Consider the following 8,646-nt stretch of genomic DNA (forward strand, 5'->3'; position numbering starts at 1 on the left):
ACTAACGTGCATGAGATTTCTCTCTTGCTAAATGATTTCATAATAAGCCCTCTCATTCAATCTGGTTGATAGTTTTTGCAGCACTTCCCTCTCCCACCATTTTGTCTACGCACCTTTTCTTTTGAGTTCTCTCTCTCTCTCTCTCTCTCTCTCAATTTCTACCTTGAATATGATCACATAAATAGCTTGATGTTCATGAACAACTAGAATTTGGCTTAAGTTTCATCTCTCTCTCATCTATCGAACTGATAATTTTCGTGACAACTCCGTCTCCTACCATTATTTTCTCTGCACCTATACCCTTGAGCTTTATCTTCATCCCTTGCTCTCTATTCTGTACAGAATCTTTGTTTTGAGCTTATAAATCAGAGATGGCATACAGATCAATAAAGAGCAGCATCGACAGCTTCTCCACACTTGCGAAAAATAGACTTGGTTTCATTGTGATCAGTGATATGGTAAGCTGTTTTCCTTGATGACAACAGATAGAAGTAATTCCATAGCAAATGCATCTTTACTCTCAAGACACTAAAAGATATAAAAAATAAGATGATAGTGCAAGACATAACCTTCTCAGAATTAGAAGCCATCAACAGTGTAGGGTAAATCACCATAAGGTGTTTTATTCATCCCAAGCCTTAATTTCATAGCAAATGCATCTTTACTTTGAAGGTGCTAAAAGATAAAAAAAAATAAGATGATAGTGCAGGACATGACCTTCTCAGAATTAGAAGTCACCAATAGCGTAGGGGAGATCACCATCAGGTGTTTTATCCATGCTAAGCCTTAATTCCATAGCAAATGCATCTTTACTTTAAAGGTGCTAAAAGACATAAAAAAACAAGATAATAGTGCAGGACATGATCTTCTCAGAATTAGAAGCCACCAACAGTATAGGGTAAATCACCCTCAGGTGTTTTATCCATGCCAAGCCTTAATTCCATAGCAAATGCATCTTTACTTTGAAGGTGCTAAAAGATAAAAAAATAAGATGATAGTGCAGGACATGACCTTCTCAGAATTAGAAGCCACCAACAGTGTAGGGGAGATCACCATCAGGTGTTTTATCCATGCCAAGCCTTAATTCCATAGCAAATGCATCTTTACTTTGAAGGTGCTAAAAGACATAAAAAAATAAGATGATAGTGCAGGACATGATCTTCTCAGAATTAGAAGCCACCAACGGTATAGGGTAAATCACCCTCAAGTGTTTTATCCATGCCAAGCCTTAATTCCATAGCAAATGCATCTTTATTTTGAAGGTGCTAAAAGACAAAAAAATAAGATGATAGTTTAGGACATGACCTTCTCAGAATTAGAAGCCACCAACAGTGTAGGGAAAATCACCAACAGTGTAGGGAAAGTCACCAATAGTGTAGGGGAGATCATCATCAGGTGTTTTATCCATGTCAAGCCTTAATTCCATAACAAATGCATCTTTACTTTGAAAGTGCTAAAAGACATAAAAAAATAAGATGATAGTGCAGGACATGATCTTCTCAGAATTAGAAGCCACCAACAGTGTAGGGAAAATCACCCTCAAGTGTTTTATCCATGCCAAGCCTTAATTCCATAGCAAATGCATCTTTACTTTGAAGGTGCTAAAAGACAAAAAAATAAGATGATAGTGCAGGACATGACCTTCTCAGAATTAGAAGTCACCAATAGCGTAGGGGAGATCACCATCAGGTGTTTTATCCATGCTAAGCCTTAATTCCATAGCAAATGCATCTTTACTTTAAAGGTGCTAAAAGACATAAAAAAACAAGATAATAGTGCAGGACATGATCTTCTCAGAATTAGAAGCCACCAACAGTATAGGGTAAATCACCCTCAGGTGTTTTATCCATGCCAAGCCTTAATTCCATAGCAAATGCATCTTTACTTTGAAGGTGCTAAAAGATAAAAAAATAAGATGATAGTGCAGGACATGACCTTCTCAGAATTAGAAGCCACCAACAGTGTAGGGGAGATCACCATCAGGTGTTTTATCCATGCCAAGCCTTAATTCCATAGCAAATGCATCTTTACTTTGAAGGTGCTAAAAGACATAAAAAAATAAGATGATAGTGCAGGACATGATCTTCTCAGAATTAGAAGCCACCAACGGTATAGGGTAAATCACCCTCAAGTGTTTTATCCATGCCAAGCCTTAATTCCATAGCAAATGCATCTTTATTTTGAAGGTGCTAAAAGACAAAAAAATAAGATGATAGTTTAGGACATGACCTTCTCAGAATTAGAAGCCACCAACAGTGTAGGGAAAATCACCAACAGTGTAGGGAAAGTCACCAATAGTGTAGGGGAGATCATCATCAGGTGTTTTATCCATGTCAAGCCTTAATTCCATAACAAATGCATCTTTACTTTGAAAGTGCTAAAAGACATAAAAAAATAAGATGATAGTGCAGGACATGATCTTCTCAGAATTAGAAGCCACCAACAGTGTAGGGAAAATCACCCTCAAGTGTTTTATCCATGCCAAGCCTTAATTCCATAGCAAATGCATCTTTACTTTGAAGGTGCTAAAAGACAAAAAAATAAGATGATAGTGCAGGACATGACCTTCTCAGAATTAGAAGTCACCAATAGCGTAAGGGAGATCACCATCAGGTGTTTTATCCATGCTAAGCCTTAATTCCATAGCAAATGCATCTTTACTTTGAAGGTGCTAAAAGACATAAAAAAATAAGATGATAGTGCAGGACAAGATCTTCTCAGAATTTGAAGTCACCAACAATGTAGGGTAAATCACCCTCAGGTGTTTTATCCATGACAAGCCTTAATTCCATAGCAAATGCATCTCTACTTTGAAGGTGCTAAAAGATAAAAAAATAAGATGATAGTGCAGGACATGACCTTCTCAGAATTATAAGCCACCAACAGTGTAGGGGAGATCACCATCATGTGTTTTATCCATGCCAAGCCTTAATTCCATAGCAAATGCATCTTTACTTTGAAGGTGCTAAAAGACATAAAAAAAATAAGATGATAGTGCAGGACATGATCTTCTCAGAATTAGAAGCTACCAACAGTATAGGGTAAATCACCCTCAGGTGTTTTATCCATGCCAAGCCTTAATTCCATAGCAAATGCATCTTTATTTGAAGGTGCTAAAAGACATAAAAAAAAAAAAAAAGATGTTAGTGCAAAATTAGAAGCCACCAACAGTATAGGGTAAATCACCCTCAGGTGTTTTATTCATGCCAAGCCTTAATTCTATAGCAAATGCATCTTTACTTTGAAGGTACTAAAAGATAAAAAAATAAGATGATAGTGCAGGACATGACCTTCTCAGAATTAGAAGCCACCAACAGTGTAAGGGAGATCACCATCAGGTGTTTTATCCATGCTAAGCCTTAATTCCATAGCAAATGCATCTTTATTTGAAAGTGCTAAAAGACATAAAAAAAATAAGATGATAGTGCAGGACATGATCTTCTCATAATTAAAAACCACCAACAATATAGGGTAAATCTCCCTCAGGTGTTTTATCCATGCCAAGCCTTAATTTCATAGCAAATGCATCTTACTTTGAAGATGCTAAAAGACAAAAAAATAAGATGATAGTGCAAGACATGACCTTCTCAGAATTAGAAGCCACCAACAGTGTAGGGGAGATCACCATCATGTGTTTTATCCATGCTAAGCCTTAATTCCATAGCAAATGCATCTTTATTTTGAAGGTACTAAAAGACATAAAAAAAATAAGATGATAGTGCATGACATGATCTTCTCAGAATTAGAAGCCACCAAAAGTGTAGGGTAAATCACCCTCAGGTGTTTTATCCATGCTAAGCCTTAATTCCATAGCAAATGCATCTTTACTTTGAAGGTGCTAAAAGATAAAAGAATAAGTTGATAGTGCAGGACATGACATTCTCAGAATTAGAAGCCACCAACAGTGTAGGGGAGACCACCATCAGGTGTTTTATCCATGCTAAGCCTTAATTCCATAGCAAATGCATCTTTACTTTGAAGATGCTAAAAGACAAAAAAATAAGATGATAATGCAGGACATGATGTTCTCATAATTAAAAGCCACCAACAGTGTAGGGTAAATCACCCTCAGGTGTTTTATCAATGCTAAGCCTTAATTCCATAGCAAATGCATCTTTACTTTGAAGGTGCTAAAAGATAAAAAAATAAAATGATAGTACATGACCTTCTCAGAATTAGAAGCCACCAACAGTGTAGGGGAGATCACCATCAGGTGTTTTATCCATGCCAAGCCTTGTCAAATGTGCAGTCCTTCGTTTAAACATCATCTTCGCTATCTATTCGACCTTAAAATTATGCTGAAATTATGTGCATCAAAGGAAATGACTTGTGGTTTCTGTACCATATGACTTGATTGTTTACACCAAATATATGACCTTACAAACATGTTAAGACTGGTTCTCTTGTAGCACATTAATTCTAGATGCCTTAAACCTTATGCTCTTTTCATGTTTGTACATCAAAGATTAAAATATTTCTTCTTTCTATGTTTGTGTATGTGGCGTAGAGAGAGAGAGGAGGAGGAGGAGGATAATAACCCTAGGGAGAGAAACGGACCACATATCATGCAGAAAGCTTGTTATAAGAGATTAGCAGCTTTGCCTGCTGCTTATCTATTAATCATCTGCTTTTGTGCATTTATGTTCATATAACCATTGCATTAGGGCCCTTCTTATGTAAATGCAATCAACTTTTATCTCAAGTTCAGCCCATGTGAATGGCTGATTCCATATCTTTCTTGCAATTCAGACCCTATTTCTGTGGTTAATGACATTCAAACAAAGCTATTTCTTGATCTCAATCGAGGATATGAAGACTTGACGGCTCATATTGTGATCCTAACTCTGAAAGTACAGTAGAGAAGGTGGAGAGCAAGAAAGGAAGAATCTGGTCTAAGATTAGCATGACTGTTATATGTTGTCATACTTCAAGAAGCAGAAGGAGAAGAAGCAGCTGCAGCTGAGCTTTACCAATTGTATTCTTCAAGGTCGAACAGACAACGAACACAAGGTCGAGAGCACAAGGACTGCTCACCTGACACAAAGCATGGCATGGACGTCACTCACCCTATGCGTGTGCATGGAGTTTTCTGCCGTGACCCCCACCAAGCGTCAGACATAGAAGACACTGTACATGCAACGGAAGGCCTCTGGTGACACATGAAAGCTTCATGGAGTGGTTTACACATAGCTCAAAGATCAAAGGAAAAGGGATCGATCATATATATGGGTGCTTCCGGCTTGCTATGAGAACAAGATGGCTATGTTGACTTGCGGTTCAGGTTCCCCTGCATGTGATCCATAACAACAACAACCCATCTACTCCAAGGAGAAGAAGGGCAATGATGCTGGAACAGTGAAAGAAGGAAGACAGCTGATATGAAGAAGACACCATGAACCAGATGATTAGAGAAGTTAGATGTGCTCGTGGACATTTGAACCACTGCTTAATCACACACACACTCATTCACCTCTCCTTCTTCCATCTACCAAACCAGCCTGTTGTGTTCCTATATGGAAACTGTATCTGTGTCACTTCCATGTTCTCCCCTAAAATATCTTAGTGTATGAAAGGGACATCTTTTGTATATAGATAGAATCTCCCCTCTGATAAATATTTTGATTTGATTTATTAGAAATCTTAAAAGTTTACTGAAATACCAGATAAAATAGGGGGGAATATATACATGATTCTAACTCATAACCTTTTCTAGCACTGTAATTAAGATTTTGATTGAGCAATTAGTAATTCTAAAAGTTCAAGTCATTAGGAAAAAAATCAATCTGTATTAAACTCAAACACCTTCTGTCACTTCAATCTCTCTCTCTCTCTCTCTCTCTCTCTCTCTCTCTCTCTCTCTCTCTCTCTCTCTCTGTGATTAGAGGCATTGGTATAATTTTGTGTGATTATTAATATATGATTTTTTTTCATATATACTATTTTCCAAATAACCTAATCTGAGATTTGCTCATTTCTGACCTAAATAATTAGGGTTTGAGTCATGAAAATAAGTGTTACATATAGGTCTTACTTTGGAAATTCATATCATAAGAGAATATAAAGGACTTGCAACATAAAATCTTGTATATCATATTGGATCAAGACTCAATTATAAACCCAGCTGATCAACATTGATAGCAAGAGGAAATGAAGCTTGACCCAAGCTCTCATATGGTAGGAAGGTTTGACTTGAGTAAGCCTATTTTAGTTACACTTGGAGTCATGTCCACAAAAAGAGAATAGTCCTAAGTTGCAATTTGGGAGTAGACAGTGACTCAAATAATAATTAATTAAAGCATGGTTTATGTCCAATATGAACCTAAATTTAAATCAAATTATTTTGATAGTTGCATTGTTGTATACCCAAATAAACTTATATGAAGTTAGGGAAATATCACCTGAATTTTGTCTATCAACATGAATTTAGGCCCACATATCTGAATACTGCAATTCTTGGGTTTAGGAGTTCCATCTTTGAGACAGTGAGCATGGTAAGTGTTCATGTATTTTCTCAATTAGTGTTTTACTTCTAGATTACTACAAAAAAAAAAAAATATTAAAATTTACTTGTAAAAATTTATTTGTAAAAATTTATTTGTTTGTTAGGATTTATGAATAAATATTTTTATCTTAATTTATTATTTTGTAAGAATAAGAGAATGTGACATGGAAATTTGAAGAACATGTATAAATATATCAGACATCACATAGTTCAACTACAGCACTGGATTTCGTAATTTCTATTCATCAAAGGTTTGTTAAGGAAGAAATACATACAAAAAATTAGAAGTTCTAGAAAAGTAAATTAGATAAAAATGATAACATTATTTGTTCAAATAAGTTTCTATACCATCAAAATGTTGTGATCCTAACTCATACAGTGAAGAATGAGGTGGAGGTTGCTTTTGGTATGTTTGGATATCCTCCACAAGTTTATTTTCTATTAGTGTTCTTATTTTGTGATAATGGACATGAGATAGGTTATAAATGTTGATAGTATCATAAGTTACAGGGCTAATTATATATTACCTCATATAATTAGTTATCGTTCATATCTATAATTTCAAAAATTATATAGAGATCTCGGTACTTACGAAAGTGAAACATATAATCTCGTTTCTCCTCACGTCGTCCACTTTGCTAACAAAAATACCACACATGCTCAGTTTGCCACCTTCAGATATTTTCATCAAAAAAGTCAATGATGCGAAGAGAAACGAGTTTAAATATTTTAATTTTATAAGTATACAAATTTTAATATAATTTTTAAAAGTTTAGAGATCAATATACTAAATATAACTATTTACTAGGGATAATATATAATTATCCTCAAGTTACGTCCAATTTACCTACAATACTATGTATGATCTAAAGTTGTTGCTATACATGCATGGATTGTCCCACTTTATTCTCTCCCATCTTTTTGACATGGTCTGGGGTTTTAGTATGGATCTAGTCCACTGGTTCACATTACATGATCTCATATGAATCTACTTTTTGACTTGGTGATCTTTGCAAACGATATGGTGTCAAGTTCAACAAAACTTGCTTTCACAATTGACTCTTCACTAGTCCAAGAAAAAGATATCCCTGCATTGTTCTAATGTTCATACTGCAATTTTGACTTCCATGGAAACGCAGGAAAGCTTCAATCGAAGAGCAACAAAAGAAGGTAGTGAAGAGACACGTCCGTTGACATTGATATTGAAGGAGACAAAGATTGAGGTGACGGCGCCCTAAGGAACATGATTCCACGTTCCATTCGGAGCAAGTTGCCATGGCGAGGCGTCGAGTGGAGAAGACGCGGTGTTTGGACCCTGAAACGAAGTCCATGTTTGGAAACGTCGAGCTCAGTTGGACCATTAATCTCTTATCTGCTTCATGGTTTCATACCGCTTTCGTCTTCCATCAGCTTCTTTTCTTGCCTTTACAGTGCTAATTCTTTGGTTCCACCATATCTTGAGGTCGATCTTTAGGTTCGATTCATGCATAGAAAGACACATTCATCATGGTTTCAGTTTAATGATCTTATGTCACTGCACTTCCATGCGTGCTTAGTTGCAGATGACTCTCTTATTTATAGTCTAAATAAGCTATTGGCATCTTCTAAATCAATAAAATTTATATTAAGATTATCTTAACATTCCTTACGTCATCATGCATCAGCTTCAACCTTTGTCATCACCACTTCCACTGTACCTTGCATGCATTGTTCCTTTTTCTCGATAGTTTCTCGTCGTCTTTGTGTCACTGAAGCGCGTAGGTGGGCATGCAATCATTGCATGGTCTGAAGGCATTCATTCAGTGCAAGAAAGCAGTCGCGGATTGTCGCTGATGCACATGCAATTGCTCACTTGGAAAGTGGCCTCCTCTGTTGCGGGTGCTGCGGCTTTTGGGTGCCGCGTGCTCACTCTCGTATGATGTTATGTCGTCATTGGTGATTCAAGTGTGACGCTTCTTTTGTCGACATTGTCTGTAGGACCAAAAGGTTTTGATGACCCTATGTAATCCGATCTCCCAAAACTCTTCAGCACGATCTCATTGAATGTTTATAGAAGGATCTATTATAGAATACTATTCCCTGTTGAGATTTCATGTTGATGTGATGATTTTATTCTAATCGATCAGGAAAAATTGACCCCAACC

The sequence above is a fragment of the Musa acuminata genome, chromosome BXJ1-5 (genome assembly GCF_036884655.1).
Source record: "Musa acuminata AAA Group cultivar baxijiao chromosome BXJ1-5, Cavendish_Baxijiao_AAA, whole genome shotgun sequence".
NCBI classification, from domain to species: domain Eukaryota; kingdom Viridiplantae; phylum Streptophyta; class Magnoliopsida; order Zingiberales; family Musaceae; genus Musa; species Musa acuminata.